At 45.6% G+C, this 17,022-nt stretch overlaps 6 non-coding genes across 6 annotated transcripts; all 6 read right to left on the bottom strand.

The window, feature by feature from the left end:
- Positions 1-6,286: 6,286 nt before the first annotated feature.
- TRNAN-GUU (transfer RNA asparagine (anticodon GUU)) lies at positions 6,287-6,360 on the bottom strand. The gene has a single exon. It is a non-coding gene; the product is annotated as a tRNA-Asn (tRNA).
- A 1,784-nt stretch (positions 6,361-8,144) lies between these two features.
- On the bottom strand, positions 8,145-8,216 carry TRNAW-CCA (transfer RNA tryptophan (anticodon CCA)). The gene has a single exon. It is a non-coding gene; the product is annotated as a tRNA-Trp (tRNA).
- Positions 8,217-10,393: 2,177 nt separating this feature from the next.
- TRNAW-CCA (transfer RNA tryptophan (anticodon CCA)) lies at positions 10,394-10,465 on the bottom strand. Its single transcript has one exon. It is a non-coding gene; the product is annotated as a tRNA-Trp (tRNA).
- A 4,153-nt stretch (positions 10,466-14,618) lies between these two features.
- On the bottom strand, positions 14,619-14,692 carry TRNAN-GUU (transfer RNA asparagine (anticodon GUU)). Its single transcript has one exon. It is a non-coding gene; the product is annotated as a tRNA-Asn (tRNA).
- Positions 14,693-16,483: 1,791 nt separating this feature from the next.
- On the bottom strand, positions 16,484-16,555 carry TRNAW-CCA (transfer RNA tryptophan (anticodon CCA)). The gene has a single exon. It is a non-coding gene; the product is annotated as a tRNA-Trp (tRNA).
- A 313-nt stretch (positions 16,556-16,868) lies between these two features.
- Positions 16,869-16,942, bottom strand: TRNAN-GUU (transfer RNA asparagine (anticodon GUU)). Its single transcript has one exon. It is a non-coding gene; the product is annotated as a tRNA-Asn (tRNA).
- Between the last annotated feature and the right edge of the window lie 80 nt (positions 16,943-17,022).

Consider the following 17,022-nt stretch of genomic DNA (forward strand, 5'->3'; position numbering starts at 1 on the left):
TGCTGCCTGACATCCAGTCACAGATTATGTCTTCCGAGAGTGCTTGGCAGGCGAAATCCCAATCAGAAGTACTGCACAAGGCTCAGTACAACGAGAACCGTGTCAATAATGAAAAAGATAGAGTAGAAAAGAGAAAAGGAGACTTAAAGACTGAAGTATTGTTACAACAAATTAATAGAGGCCCCAGAGTGGGTAGTTCGCAGATTAGAGGTCAGTATGTTCCACAAGGGAACGTGCCCTTGGGTCCTGTGAACATTAACCAGTGTGCCTATTGTCGCCAGGAGGGTCATTGGCATGCACAATGCCCCGTCCTTCGACAGAGGTCGAATAACACATTTGGGAGTATGGGTAGACGACCCAGAGGTCGCCCCAGGGTGGAGGGCCCTGGTAGAGGTAAGTTTTCGCAGGATCCTCAGCAACCTTTTTCACAGGACAATCAGACTTCGAGTGTGGATACTAGAAACATATTCGATCACCCTTCTGCTGCTTACCTCTCTGAGGAGCTTCCTTCTGATGATATTCTGTTTCGTTAGGATTGCCCGAAGCAGGGTTTGGAACCTACACCTATTCCCGTTAGTCAGAAAGGTCCCTACATTGAAATGGTAGTGGGAAATAGGAAACATCAGTTCTTGATAGACACTGGAGCACAGAAGTGCTCCATTGATCATTCTCGGGTTCCAAACATTCCACTGTCAGGGCAAACCAATGTCTCTGTAGGGTTTTCTGGCACACCAGTCATTTGTCCGGTTTCTTCGCCGGTACCTATTTCTTTGGGTCCCTTTACGGACCATTGTCCATTTCTTTTGACTTCGAATTGTGGAGAGAATTTGTTGGGGTTGAATCTATTGAAGGAGTTAAATGTGGTAATTCATTGTTCATCTGATGGAGCGCGTTTGACGATTTCACCACAGCAGTTTTCTGTTTCACAATTTTTGACTAGACCTTTGCCACCAGAATTCAGTAAGGTCCCGGAGTATTTGTGGGCGGCTGACGACAATGATGTCGGTGTTCTACAGATTGAGCTTGTTAGAATACTCTTGAAACATGGTATTAAGCTGCCACGTATCCCGCAGTATAAGATCTCGGTTGAAGGTGAGTGAGCTTTGAAGAGCATTGTTTCCGATTTTGTGCATCGTGGGGTGATTGAGGAGATCACAGGAAGTTTGTGCAATAGTCTGATCTTACCCGTGTACAAAAAAGGTGATAATGCTATTCCGTTTCATTTTATAATTGATTTGCGTGCCATCAATAGAGTTGTCGCTCCACAATTTCCAATTGTGCCTGATGTGGCGACGATATTAACTATGATTCCAGCTACGGCTACTTACTTCAGTGTTGTGGACCTGAAGAATGCTTTCTTCAGTATTCCTATACACAAGGACAGTAGATATTTGTTTGCGTTAAACTTAGGGGGACGCTCGTTCACATTTGCTCGTGCACCTCAAGGTTACACCGAGAGTCCTAGCATTTATAGTAGGGCCTTGAAAGAACAGCTTGATACTCTTGAATTACCCCCTACTTGTACGCTGCTTCAGTACGTTGACGACTTGGTTTTAGCAGCAGATTCTGAGAGCTCTTGTAAAGAGGGCACTGTATTGTTGCTCATCCATCTAGCTAAGCATGGTCACAAAGCTTTGCTTAAAAAGTTTCAATATTGTTGCCAGGAGGTCGCCTATTTAGGCTACCTCCTGTCAAAGGAGGGAAGAAGATTGACACCTGAAAGAATAAAACACATTTCTGGCATGTCTGTCCCAAATACACAGAAGGAAGTCAGAGCCTTAATAGGTATGGCTTCTTACTGTAGGTTATGGATCCCAAACATTTCACAAGTGACAAAACCGATGTTGGCTTTGACAAAGAAGGGCATTTCTTCGCCATTGCCATGGAAATCGGGATATCAACAATCATTTGAGCTTCTCAAGACTGCATTATGCTCTGCACCGGTTTTGGGTACACCAAATTACAACAAGGCCTTTGTGTTGTTTGTGCATGAATGTGATGGATGTGCTTTGGCTGTATTAATGCAGGAACACGGAGGGAAGAATAGGCTGTGCGGTTACTACTATTCCGCCCTTGATCCTGTTGCATGCGCTTTGCCAAGATGTTTGCGAGCTGTCGCTGCTGCTGCCGCGTCTGTAAAGCAGAGTGAGAGAATGGTCATAGGCCATGATCTAACCCTGATGGTGCCTCACTATGTAGATGTTCTATTGAACAAAACTCAAACGCAACACCTCACTTCCGCACGATTGACGAGATATGAATTGATTTTGTTTGCTCCCCAAATACAAATTAGGAGGTGTTGTGTTCTTAATCCGGCTGAACTCCTACCTTTCCCGCAAAATACTGTTTGCGGTGATGATGAGTCACATGACTGCCTGTATATTACTGAACAAGAAACAAAGGGCAGAATTGATCTTAAGGACACTCCTCTGGATAATGCGGAAGGTGAGCTATTTTGTGATGGCTCCTGCTTCAAACGTCTGGATGGTACAGGGTATATTCATCCACTACCTTTGACAACTGCTTGTTATGCCTCTCTTGGAGCACTGTTCTTTGGCTGATAGAATGATAGCATCTCGGGGAATTTTGATGAAACTAATTTGAATAATTTTGAAAAACGTGTTCTGACTCCCCTGGGATGCTCGCTTTTCGCAAATAGGAGTAAACTCAATGTTGCTTCAATTAGGTCTTCTGATAGACTATTTCGTCCTTTCCAATCTTTGGTTACCTTTAAAATAGCTCCGATAGGCAATAAGGATGCCGTGCCTCCTTCTTACTCTGTTAACCATAGCCCTGATTCAGTTTCCTTCTGTATACAGAGGAATGGTACCCAGTCAATGGGAGATTTTAAAGGCTGTGCCAATGTTGCAAATTTGACTGGGGAAAACAGACCTTTGTATGCAGGTGAACCTGTCTATTTCATTTGCGCTAATGTAGCATTTCCATGGTTGCCCAGGGATTGGCAGGGAACCTGTTATTTAGGGATCCTGTTACCTGGGATATTCATAGCAAGCACTTTGGAAGTTTCAAAGGCTCGTCCATGGCGGGACGAGAATGGTGATACCCCTGCACAAGTGATGGGAGATATAGCAAAATCAGTTGTGCCATTTTGGGGGCAGATAGCAAATTCCGAAGACATCAGGAGACTAGCGAGAGTACTGGAGAGAACCATCAACCGGACCACAGATATACTCTATAACATGACATTAGAGCAGAAAGCAATAAGATTAGTAGCACTCCAGAACCGGATGGCATTAGATGTCATTCTGGCTGAACGTAGTGGAGTATGTAAATTAGTGGGGTCCGCTTGCTGTGTTTTCGTACCAGACTCCTCCCCAACCATTTTTAAAGCAATTCAGAATCTGCACGTCCTTAGCTCAGAAGTGCATGTTCCCGAGGGGAACTGGAATCTTAGTGCTTGGTTTTTGGATTTCTTGCGATCTTGGGGTTGGAAGGTACTTTCAATTTTGCTGATCATTTTGGGAGTTCTGCTATTCCTTTGTTATTGTATCCAATGTCTGCCTAGTATATGTTTGATGCTAGGGGGATTTTGTGCTCAGGCGATAGGTACGATAGGACATAAAGTATATGCCCCGGATAGAACTTCCAAGGAGTATGTGTTAAAAGAGATCTTAGTGATGGCCATAGATATCTCTGACAGCGATTCAGGTTGTATGGACGATGACGTATGGAGTTACTTGCAAGGAGATCAGAAGTAGTGTTAGCACTTGGCATAGGCCAAAAGGAGGGTTTGTCAAACTGGATATTAAATTATGCCTCCTATTGTAATGATTGTATGTATATTGACCTACGCCAAGTTGCTTAAAACTGTACGCGAATAACTCTCTACGGCAAGGTCTTGACCTTAGAAATTGATGTAGGCCGCCATCTTGAATCAAGCCGCCGTTTTAGGTTCTCTTGCTTTGTAAAAAATCACCCTGTACATCAAAATGGTGGATGATGCCATTCCGAACAGAATCTAGGTCGACATGACCTCCGTACAGCTAATGTATAACTTGCCTACAGGCCACTTGTTAGGGTCGTGAACTGAGACCTTGTCCTTCTGTTCACCTGTGTGTAAATGGATGACCTGTATCAATAGAACTGATCTATGCGCATACTGATGTATATATTAAAAGATTGACCTAGCAGAGACCCTAGACCAGTAATACATTCATGGAATGGTTAACCCGCGAAGGGGTTGGACAACAGGCTGGAGAAATGTATATAAGCCTGAATGTCCCAATGTACACTCTCTTACTGAATACATCGAACGCCGTTGAAGTTCGTTGTGTTGATCTGAGGGCCGATAGCTATCCGATTTGTCATTGCTTGACCTTAAAATAAAGTACGTTGTATGTTCCTTGGTAACCAGTGTTTGGTGTGTTTCCTTCGGGTTTCCCAGTCTCATATTATTTTTCTCTTTTCACACCTGGGTGGGCTTGAACCACCAAACTTTTGGTTAACAGCCAAATGACCTAACCGATTGCGCCACAGAGACTCATGCAGTGCTTACACTGGGGCCTGATTGGTGTGCTGTTTGCTTATGCTTCCCAGGCAACCTGAAAATCTTTCTAAAATAGCTCTATTTCCCACAGCAAATCGGGGTATCAAGCACTTCCCTACCTCCCCTAATCCACAAACACAGGGGAGAGAACATAACCCATCCTCAGTGCACCAAATGTCCTCTCTGTAGGCATAACTTGCTATGAGGAAAGAGCCACAGTTGTACACTTGTGTTAAAAGGGGACAGTAGGCTGAGCCCAGAGAACACGGGAGAAATGACTCAGGTTTACTGAGTGGAACACTCTGTGTCTTTGTGCCAAAAACAGCAGCGTCTTTTCGGTTAACATGCTCTTTATAGATCCCTCTGTTTGACTGGGTGAATTCTAGTCTCTGGGGTAGAGTAAGCAATTTTTGGATCTAGATGCTGTGCGCAACAGGAATGCTATATACTGCACTGTACTGCTACTGAAAAATTACCAATTTTACAGGATGTTCAGGTAAGCTTTGTTTCAGAAAACAACTTGCTAGAGGCCCTAGGACAGATTACTGGGACAAAGGAAGAGGGTTTGGGGATTAGCACATCTCCTATGAAAGGTACAGTCATGCCCGAGACAACTCTGAGTGCCACCTCAATTTCTAAGAAATGCGAACTAGGGTCCTACGCTTTTTATTGCCAGCGGATCTTTGTGTTTCAGACAAATGTGCACGCCTCCCAGAGCCCCTTGCAATGCACTTAGGGAAATGAGGAGAGGTGCTGTGCAACCCTTTCGCTGCCAATGTCTCTCTTGTCTATAATGTATCTGTGAGAGAAAGAGAAATAGGCAATGCGAGAGTGAAAAAGTAAAATGGAAATGTGTCTACTGGGACCATTATAAGGGGAAATCCTCACAATCCAGGACTGACAGGTGATTGGGAGGGCGCTTACAGGTTTCCGACACCAGACCGGTACCTGAATTCACAGGGCATTGCCACTAGACTGCCGACCCCCTTTCGGGGCCCCAGCATAAAAATCCTTTAGTCACACCTAGAGTTCCCAGGACAGTGCAGCATTCAGTGATTACACAAAAATGTTGACCGCACTAGGAGGCCATTCAGATGGCAGAGGTATGCTTTACAAAGCCCACGTAGCGTGCACAAAACAGCACATCAATCAGGCCCACTTGAAGAGATGGTAAAGAAGACATACTTCTGCTGCATGAAGTAAAACACAGAGATTGGCCTGCTTTAAAGGTTGACCATGTCCTTCATGGGTGTCTGTCAATAGGATACTTCCCTGCTGCAAACCTTACATACGAAACGCCAGAAAAACTACGCCCAGAGCACAAAGATGCAGTCAGGTTGAAATAACAAGACACTGAAGAGCAATTTTATATTTCAGAGTGGGAAAAGCAAACATGACCCCGACGTGATTTGATCACAGAACCTTCTGATCTGGAGTCAGCCGCGCTATCATTACTCCACGAGGTCCTTGTGGCAGTCCACCTGGTGTGTCTGATGACAGAATAAAGGTAGGAGACGTACATGCACCTGCAGAGCCTCATTGCTTCTTTAGGTAGACTGGCTAGGATAGCTTCCTTCAGTGCATCAGTACACGCTGCAGCCAAACCCTTCCCATGAAGTCTTGATGTTTATGAATTGAATGGCAAGTTTTGAAAAACTAAAGCAAGCGAGAAGAATTGCTTGCAGTTTATTGGATTTTTTGGACGTCAGCAGACGAGACCTGCGAGAGGTAAACAGAAGTTCATAGTTGGTCATGCTGAATTTTTGAGCCAAAATGCACCGTCCCTGGGTGGGCTTGAACCACCAACCTTTCGGTTAACAGCCGAACGCGCTAACCGATTGCGCCACAGAGACTCATGCTGTTATTACACAGGTGCCTGATTGGTGTGCTGTTTGCTTATGCTTCCCAGGCAACCTGAAAATATTTCTAAAATAGCTCTATTTCCCACAGCAAATCAGGGTATCAAGCACTTCCCTACCTCCACTAATCCACTAACACAGGGGATTTAGTAGAGGACAGAGCCCATCAACAGTGCACCAAATGTCCTCTGTGTAGGCATAACTTGCTATGAGGAGAAAGCCACAGTTGCGCACTTGTGTTAAAAGGGGACAGTAGGCTGAACCCAGAGAACACGGGAGAAATGACTCAGGTTTACTGAGTGGAACACTCTGTGTCTTTGTGCCAAAAACAGCAGCGTCTTTTCGGTTAACAGCCGAACGGGCTAACCAATTGCGCCACAGAGACTCACTGGCATGTGTGTTCTGCCTTTGGCCTGATTGCATTGCTATTTTTTTCTGATTGGCAGAAAACCTGAACTTTTTTCTGAAAAAGGCATGCCTCTCTTAGCACTGCAGTGCATTAGACTGCTCCCTTGCTTCCCTGAGTCCCCAAATACACAATCACCTTGGGCACAATAGAAGACACATTCCAGCAGATTTAGCAAGAGTGCACCAAGGTTTCTATATGTAGGTACCTTGCTGAGAAGCAAGACCTGCAGTTGCAATCTTCTGTTAAAAGAGGGCAGCAGAGTGCACCAAGAGAACTTGGGGGAAGTAGCTTATGTTAACTACTTGCCATGCTCTTTATAGATCCCTCTGTTTGACTGGGTGAATTCTAATTTCTGGGGTAGAATAAGCAATTTCTGGATCTAGATGCTGTGCGCAACAGGAATGCTATATACTGCACTGTACTGCTACTGAAAAGTTACCAATTTTACAGGATGTTCAGGTAAGCTTTGTTTCAGAAAACAACTTGCTAGAGGCACTAAGACAGATTACTGGGACAAAGGAAGAGGGTTTGGGGATTAGCACTATGAAAGGTACAGTCACGCCCGAGACAACTCTGAGTGTCACCTCAAATTCTAAGAAATGCAAACTAGGGACCTACGCTTTTTATTGCCAGTGGATCTTTGTGTTTCAGACAAATGTGCACGCCTCCCAGAGCCCCTTGCAATGCACTTAGGGAAATGGGGGAAGGTGCTGTGAAGCCCTCTCGCTGACAATGTCTCTCTTGTCTATAATGTAACTATGAGAGAGAGAGAAATAGGCAATGCGAGAGTGAAAAAGTAAAATGGAAATGTGTCTACTGAGACCAGTATAAGGGGAAATCCTCACAATCCAGGACCGACAGTTGATTGGGAGGGCGCTTACAGGTTTCCGACACCAGACCGGTACCTGAACTCACAAACCCAAACTGCAAAGTGATGGGCATTGCCACTAGACTGCCGACCCCCTTTCGGGGCCCCAGCATATATCCTTTAGTCACACCTAGAGTTCCCAGGACAGTGCAGCATTCAGCGATTACACGAAAATATTGACAGCGCTAGGAGGCCATGCAAATGGCAGAGGTATGCTTTACAAAGCCCACGTAGCGTGCACAAAACAGCACATCAGTCAGGCCCACTTGAAGAGATGGTAAAGAGGAAATACTTCTGCTGCATCCAGTAAAACATAGAGATTGGCCTGCTTTAAAGGTTGACCATGTCCTTCATGGGTGTCTGTCAATATGATACTTCCCTGCTGCAAAGCTTACATTCGAAACGCCAGAACAACTAGGCCCAGAGCACAAAGATGCAGTCAGGTTGAAATAACGAGATACTGAAGAGCAATTTTGTATTTCAGAGTGGGAAAAGCAAATATGACCCCGACGTGATTTGAACACGCAACCTTCTGATCTGGAGTCAGACGCGCTACCATTGCGCCACGAGATCCTTGTGGCAATCCACCTGGTGTGTCTGATGACAGAATAAAGGTAGGAGACGTACATGCACCTGCAGAGCCTCATTGCTTCTTTAAGTAGACTGGCTAGGATAGCTTCCTTCTGTGCATCAGTACACGCTGCAGCCAAACCCTTCCCATGAAGTCTTGATGTTTATGAATTGAATGGCAAGTTTTGAAAAACTAAAGCAAGCGATAAGAATTGCTTACAGTTTATTGGATTTTTTGGACGTCAGCAGACGAGACCTGCGAGAGGTAAACAGAAGTTCATAGTTGGTCATGCTGAATTTTTGAGCCAAAATGCATGGTCCCTGGGTGGGCTTGAACCAACAACCTTTCGGTTAACAGCCGAACGCGCTAACCGATTGCGCCACAGAGTCTCATGCAGTGCTTACACTGGGGCCTGATTGGTGTGCTGTTTGCTTATGCTTCCCAGGCAACCTGAAAATATTTCTAAAATAGCTCTATTTCCCACAGCAAATCAGGGTATCAAGCACTTCCCTACCTCCCCTAATCCACAAACACAGGGGATTTAGTAGAGGACAGAGCCCATCAACAGTGCACCAAATGTCCTCTGTGTAGGCATAACTTGCAATGAGGAGAAAGCCACAGTTGCGCACTTGTGTTAAAAGGGGACAGTAGGCTGAACCCAGAGAACACGGGAGAAATGACTCAGGTTTACTGAGTGGAACACTCTGTGTCTTTGTGCCCAAAACAGCAGCGTCTTTTCGGTTAACAGCCGAACGCGCTAACCAATTGCGCCACAGAGACTCACTGGCATGTGTGTTCTGCCTTTGGCCTGATTGCATTGCTATTTTTTTCTGATTGGCAGAAAACCTGAACTTTTTTCTGAAAAAGGCATGCCTCTCTTAGCACTGCAGTGCATTAGACTGCTCCCTTGCTTCCCTGAGTCCCCAAATACACAACCACCTTGGGCACAATAGAAGACACATTCCAGCAGATTTAGCAAGAGTGCACCAAGGATTCTATATGTAGGTACCTTGCTGAGAAGCAAGACCTGCAGTTGCATTCTTCTGTTAAAAGAGGGCAGCAGAGTGCACCAAGAGAACTTGGGGGAAGTAGCTTATGTTAACTACTTGCCATGCTCTTTATAGATCCCTCTGTTTGACTGGGTGAATTCTAATTTCTGGGGTAGAGTAAGCAATTTTTGGATCTAGATGCTGTGCGCAACAGGAATGCTATATACTGCACTTTACTGCTACTGAAAAGTTACCAATTTTACAGGATGTTCAGGTAAGCTTTGTTTCAGAAAACAACTTGCTAGAGGCACTAAAACAGATTACTGGGACAAAGGAAGAGGGTTTGGGGATTAGCACATCTCCTATGAAAGGTACAGTCACGCCCGAGACAACTCTGAGTGTCACCTCAAATTCTAAGAAATGCAAACTAGGGACCTACGCTTTTTATTGCCAGTGGATCTTTGTGTTTCAGACAAATGTGCACGCCTCCCAGAGCCCCTTGCAATGCACTTAGGGAAATGGGGGAAGGTGCTGTGAAGCCCTCTCGCCGACAATGTCTCTCTTGTCTATAATGTAACTATGAGAGAGAGAGAAATAGGCAATGCGAGAGTGAAAAAGTAAAATGGAAATGTGTCTACTGAGACCAGTATAAGGGGAAATCCTCACAATCCAGGACCGACAGTTGATTGGGAGGGCGCTTACAGGTTTCCGACACCAGACCGGTACCTGAACTCACAAACCCAAACTGCAAAGTGATGGGCATTGCCAATAGACTGCCGACCCCCTTTCGGGGCCCCAACATATATCCTTTAGTCACACCTAGAGTTCCCAGGACAGTGCAGCATTCAGCGATTACACGAAAATATTGACAGCGCTAGGAGGCCATGCAAATGGCAGAGGTATGCTTTACAAAGCCCACGTAGCGTGCACAAAACAGCACATCAGTCAGGCCCACTTGAAGAGATGGTAAAGAGAAAATACTTCTGCTGCATCCAGTAAAACATAGAGATTGGCCTGCTTTAAAGGTTGACCATGTCCTTCATGGGTGTCTGTCAATATGATACTTCCCTGCTGTAAAGCTTACATACGAAACGCCAGAACCACTAGGCCCAGAGCACAAAGATGCAGTCAGGTTGAAATAACGAGATACTGAAGAGCAATTTTGTATTTCAGAGAGGGAAAAGGAAGTATGACCCCGACGTGATTTGAACACACAACTTTCTGATCTGGAGTCAGACGCGCTACCATTGCGCCACGAGGTCCTTGCGGCAGTCCACCTGGTGTGTCTGATGACAGAATAAAGGTAGGAGACGTACATGCACCTGCAGAGCCTCATTGCTTCTTTAAGTAGACTGGCTAGGATAGCTTCCTTCTGTGCATCAGTACACGCTGCAGCCAAACCCTTCCCATGAAGTCTTGATGTTTATGAATTGAATGGCAAGTTTTGAAAAACTAAAGCAAGCGAGAAGAATTGCTTACAGTTTATTGGATTTTTTGGACGTCAGCAGACGAGACCTGCGAGAGATAAACAGAAGTTCATAGTTGGTCATGCTGAATTTTTGAGCCAAAATGCATCGTCCCTGGGTGGGCTTGAACCACCAACCTTTCGGTTAACAGCAGAACGCGCTAACCGATTGCGCCACAGAGACTCATGCAGTGCTTACACTGGGGCCTGATTGGTGTGCTGTTTGCTTATGCTTCCCAGGCAACCTGAAAATATTTCTAAAATAGCTCTATTTCCCACAACAAATCAGGGTATCAAGCACTTCCCTACCTCCCCTAATCCACAAACACAGGGGATTTAGTAGAGGACAGAGCCCATCAACAGTGCACCAAATGTCCTCTGTGTAGGCATAACTTGCAATGGGGAGAAAGCCACAGTTGCGCACTTGTGTTAAAAGGGGACAGTAGGCTGAACCCAGAGAACACGGGAGAAATGACTCAGGTTTACTGAGTGGAACACTCTGTGTCTTTGTGCCAAAAACAGCAGCGTCTTTTCGGTTAACAGCCGAACGCGCTAACCAATTGCGCCACAGAGACTCACTGGCATGTGTGTTCTGCCTTTGGCCTGATTGCATTGCTATTTTTTTCTGATTGGCAGAAAACCTGAACTTTTTTCTGAAAAAGGCATGCCTCTCTTAGCACTGCAGTGCATTAGACTGCTCCCTTGCTTCCCTGAATCCCCAAATACACAACCACCCTGGGCACAATAGAAGACACATTCCAGCAGATTTAGCAAGAGTGCACCAAGGATTCTATATGTAGGTACCTTGCTGAGAAGCAAGACCTGCAGTTGCATTCTTCTTTTAAAAGAGGGCAGCAGAGTGCACCAAGAGAACTTGGGGGAAGTAGCTTATGTTAACTACTTGCCATGCTCTTTATAGATCCCTCTGTTTGACTGGGTGAATTCTAATTTCTGTGGTAGAGTAAGCAATTTTTGGATCTAGATGCTGTGCGCAACAGGAATGCTATATACTGCACTGTACTGCTACTGAAAAGTTACCAATTTTACAGGATGTTCAGGTAAGCTTTGTTTCAGAAAACAACTTGCTAGAGGCACTAAGACAGATTACTGGGACAAAGGAAGAGGGTTTGGGGATTAGCACATCTCCTATGAAAGGTACAGTCACGCCCGAGACAACTCTGAGTGTCACCTCAAATTCTAAGAAATGCAAACTGGGGTCCTACGCTTTTTATTGCCAGTGGATCTTTGTGTTTCAGACAAATGTGCACGCCTCCCAGAGCCCCTTGAAATGCACTTAGGGAAAGGGGGGAGGGTGCTGTGAAGCCCTCTCGCTGACAATGTCTCCCTTGTCTATAATGTATCTATGAGAGAGAGAGAAATAGGCAATGCGAGAGTGAAAAAGTAAAATGGAAATGTGTCTACTGAGACCAGTATAAGGGGAAATCCTCACAATCCAGGACCGACAGTTGATTGGGAGGGCGCTTACAGGTTTCCGACACCAGACCGGTACCTGAACTCACAAACCCAAACTACAAAGTGATGGGCATTGCCACTAGACTGCCGACCCCCTTTCGGGGCCCCAGCATATATCCTTTAGTCACACCTAGAGTTCCCAGGACAGTGCAGCATTCAGCGATTACACGAAAATATTGACAGCGCTAGGAGGCCATGCAAATGGCAGAGGTATGCTTTACAAAGCCCACGTAGCGTGCACAAAACAGCACATCAGTCAGGCCCACTTGAAGAGATGGTAAAGAGGAAATACTTCTGCTGCATCCAGTAAAACATAGAGATTGGCCTGATTGGTGTGCTGTTTGCTTAAGCCTCCCAGGCAACCTGAAAATATTTCTAAAATAGCTCTTTTTCCCACAGCAAATCAGGGTATCAAGCACTTCCCTACCTCCCCTAATCCACAAACACAGGGGATTTAGTAGAGGACAGAGCCCATCAACAGTGCACCAAATGTCCTCTGTATAGGCATAACTTGCTATGAGGAGAAAGCCACAGTTGCGCACTTGTGTTAAAAGGGGACAGTAGGCTGAACCCAGAGAACACGGGAGAAATGACTCAGGTTTACTGAGTGGAACACTCTGTGTCTTTGTGCCAAAAACAGCAGCGTCTTTTCGGTTAACAGCCGAACGCGCTAACCAATTGGGCCACCGAGACTCACTGGCATGTGTGTTCTGCCTTTGGCCTGATTGCATTGCTATTTTTTTCTGATTGGCAGAAAACCTGAACTTTTTTCTGAAAAAGGCATGCCTCTCTTAGCACTGCAGTGCATTAGACTGCTCCCTTGCTTCCCTGAATCCCCAAATACACAACCACCCTGGGCACAATAGAAGACACATTCCAGCAGATTTAGCAAGAGTGCACCAAGGATTCTATATGTAGGTACCTTACTGAGAAGCAAGACCTGCAGTTGCATTCTTCTGTTAAAAGAGGGCAGCAGAGTGCACCAAGAGAACTTGGGGGAAGTAGCTTATGTTAACTACTTGCCATGCTCTTTATAGATCCCTCTGTTTGACTGGGTGAATTCTAATTTCTGGGGTAGAGTAAGCAATTTTTGGATCTAGATGCTGTGCGCAACAGGAATGCTATATACTGCACTTTACTGCTACTGAAAAGTTACCAATTTTACAGGATGTTCAGGTAAGCTTTGTTTCAGAAAACAACTTGCTAGAGGCACTAAGACAGATTACTGGGACAAAGGAAGAGGGTTTGGGGATTAGCACATCTCCTATGAAAGGTACAGTCACGCCCGAGACAACTCTGAGTGTCACCTCAAATTCTAAGAAATGCAAACTGGGGTCCTACGCTTTTTATTGCCAGTGGATCTTTGTGTTTCAGACAAATGTGCACGCCTCCCAGAGCCCCTTGCAATGCACTTAGGGAAATGGGGGAAGGTGCTGTGCAACCCTCTCGCTGACAATGTCTCTCTTGTCTATAATGTAACTATGAGAGAGAGAGAAATAGGCAATGCGAGAGTGAAAAAGTAAAATGGAAATGTGTCTACTGAGACCAGTATAAGGGGAAATCCTCACAATCCAGGACTGACAGTTGATTGGGAGGGCGCTTACAGGTTTCCGACACCAGACCGGTACCTGAACTCACAAACCCAAACTACAAAGTGATGGGCATTGCCACTAGACTGCCGACCCCCTTTCGGGGCCCCAGCATATATCCTTTAGTCACACCTAGAGTTCCCAGGACAGTGCAGCATTCAGCGATTACACGAAAATATTGACAGCGCTAGGAGGCCATGCAAATGGCAGAGGTATGCTTTACAAAGCCCACGTAGCGTGCACAAAACAGCACATCAGTCAGGCCCACTTGAAGAGATGGTAAAGAGGAAATACTTCTGCTGCATCCAGTAAAACATAGAGATTGGCCTGCTTTAAAGGTTGACCATGTCCTTCATGGGTGTCTGTCAATATGATACTTCCCTGCTGCAAAGCTTACATTCGAAACGCCAGAACAACTAGGCCCAGAGCACAAAGATGCAGTCAGGTTGAAATAAGGAGATACTGAAGAGCAATTTTATATTTCAGAGTGGGAAAAGCAAATATGACACCGACGTGATTTGAACAGGCAACCTTCTGATCTGGAGTCAGACGCGCTACCATTGCGCCACGTGGTCCTTGTGGCAGTCCACCTGGTGTGTCTGATGACAGAATAAAGGTAGGAGACGTACATGCACCTGCAGAGCCTCATTGCTTCTTTAACTAGACTGGCTAGGATAGCTTCCTTCTGTGCATCAGTACACGCTGCAGCCAAACCCTTCCCATGAAGTCTTGATGTTTATGAATTGAATGGCAAGTTTTGAAAAACTAAAGCAAGCGAGAAGAATTGCTTGCAGTTTATTGGATTTTTTGGACGTCAGCAGACGAGACCTGCGAGAGGTAAACAGAAGTTCATAGTTGGTCATGCTGAATTTTTGAGCCAAAATGCATCGTCCCTGGGTGGGCTTGAACCACCAACCTTTCGGTTAACAGCCGAACGCGCTAACCGATTGCGCCACAGAGACTCATGCAGTGCTTACACTGGGGCCTGATTGGTGTGCTGTTTGCTTATGCTTCCCAGGCAACCTGAAAATATTTCTAAAATAGCTCTATTTCCGACAGCAAATCAGGGTATCAAGCACTTCCCTACCTCCCGTAATCCACAAACACAGGGGATTTAGTAGAGGACAGAGCCCATCAACAGTGCACCAAATGCCCTCTGTGTAGGCATAACTTGCTATGAGGAGAAAGCCACAGTTGCGCACTTGTGTTAAAAGGGGACAGTAGGCTGAACCCAGAGAACACGGGAGAAATGACTCAGGTTTACTGAGTGGAACACTCTGTGTCTTTGTGCCCAAAACAGCAGCGTCTTTTCGGTTAACAGCCGAACACGATAACCAATTGCGCCACAGAGACTCACTGGCATGTGTGTTCTGCCTTTGGCCTGATTGCATTGCTATTTTTTTCTGATTGGCAGAAAACCTGAACTTTTTTCTGAAAAAGGCATGCCTCTCTTAGCACTGCAGTGCATTAGACTGCTCCCTTGCTTCCCCGAGTCCCCAAATACACAACCACCCTGGGCACAATAGAAGACACATTCCAGCAGATTTAGCAAGAGTGCACCAAGGTTTCTATATGTAGGTACCTTGCTGAGAAGCAAGACCTGCAGTTGCATTCTTCTGTTAAAAGAGGGCAGCAGAGTGCACCAAGAGAACTTGGGGGAAGTAGCTTATGTTAACTACTTGCCATGCTCTTTATAGATCCCTCTGTTTGACTGGGTGAATTCTAATTTCTGGGGTAGAGTAAGCAATTTTTGGATCTAGATGCTGTGCGCAACAGGAATGCTATATACTGCACTGTACTGCTACTGAAAAGTTACCAATTTTACAGGATGTTCAGGTAAGCTTTGTTTCAGAAAACAACTTGCTAGAGGCACTAAGACAGATTACTGGGACAAAGGAAGAGGGTTTGGGGATTAGCACATCTCCTATGAAAGGTACAGTCACGCCCGAGACAACTCTGAGTGCCTCCTCAAATTCTAAGAAATGCAAACTAGGGACCTACGCTTTTTATTGCCAGTGGATCTTTGTGTTTCAGACAAATGTGCACGCCTCCCAGACCCCCTTGCAATGCACTTAGGGAAATGGGGGAAGGTGCTGTGAAGCCCTCTCGCTGACAATGTCTCTCTTGTCTATAATGTATCTATGAGAGAGAGAGAAATAGGCAATGCGAGAGTGAAAAAGTAAAATGGAAATGTGTCTACTGAGACCAGTATAAGGGGAAATCCTCACAATCCAGGACCGACAGTTGATTGGGAGGGCGCTTACAGGTTTCCGACACCAGACCGGTACCTGAACTCACAAACCCAAACTGCAAAGTGATGCCCATTGCCACTAGACTGCCGACCCCCTTTCGGGGCCCCAGCATATATCCTTTAGTCACACCTAGAGTTCCCAGGACGGTGCAGCATTCAGCGATTACACGAAAATATTGACAGCGCTAGGAAGCCATGCAAATGGCAGAGGTATGCTTTACAAAGCCCACGTAGCGTGCACAAAACAGCACATCAGTCAGGCCCACTTGAAGAGATGGTAAAGAGGAAATACTTCTGCTGCATCCAGTAAAACATAGAGATTGGCCTGCTTTAAAGGTTGACCATGTCCTTCATGGGTGTCTGTCAATATGATACTTCCCTGCTGCAAAGTTTACATTCGAAACGCTAGAACAACTAGGCCCAGAGCACAAAGATGCAGTCAGGTGGAAATAACGAGATACTGAAGAGCAATTTTGTATTTCAGAGTGGGAAAAAGCAAATATGACCCCGACGTGATTTGAACACGCAACCTTCTGATCTGGAGTCAGACGCGCTACCATTGCGCCACGAGGTCCTTGTGGCAGTCCGCCTGGTGTGTCTGATGACAGAATAAAGGTAGGAGACGTACATGCACCTGCAGAGCCTCATTGCTTCTTTAAGTAGACTGGCTAGGATAGCTTCCTTCTCTGCATCAGTACACGCTGCAGCCAAACCCTTCCCATGAAGTCTTGATGTTTATGAATTGAATGGCAAGTTTTGAAAAACTAAAGCAAGCGAGAAGAATTGCTTGCAGTTTATTGGATTTTTTGGACGTCAGCAGACGAGACCTGCGAGAGTTAAACAGAAGTTCATAGTTGGTCATGCTGAATTTTTGAGCCAAAATGCACCGTCCCCGGGTGGGCTTGAACCACCAACCTTTCGGTTAACAGCCGAACGCGCTAACCGATTGCGCCACAGAGACTCATGCAGTGCTTACACTGGGGCCTGATTGGTGTGCTGTTTGCTTATGCTCCCCAGGCAACCTGAAAATATTTCTAAAAT

The sequence above is a fragment of the Ambystoma mexicanum genome, chromosome 11 (genome assembly GCF_040938575.1).
Source record: "Ambystoma mexicanum isolate Mex_15411 chromosome 11, UKY_AmexF1_1, whole genome shotgun sequence".
Taxonomy (NCBI): Eukaryota; Metazoa; Chordata; class Amphibia; order Caudata; family Ambystomatidae; genus Ambystoma; species Ambystoma mexicanum.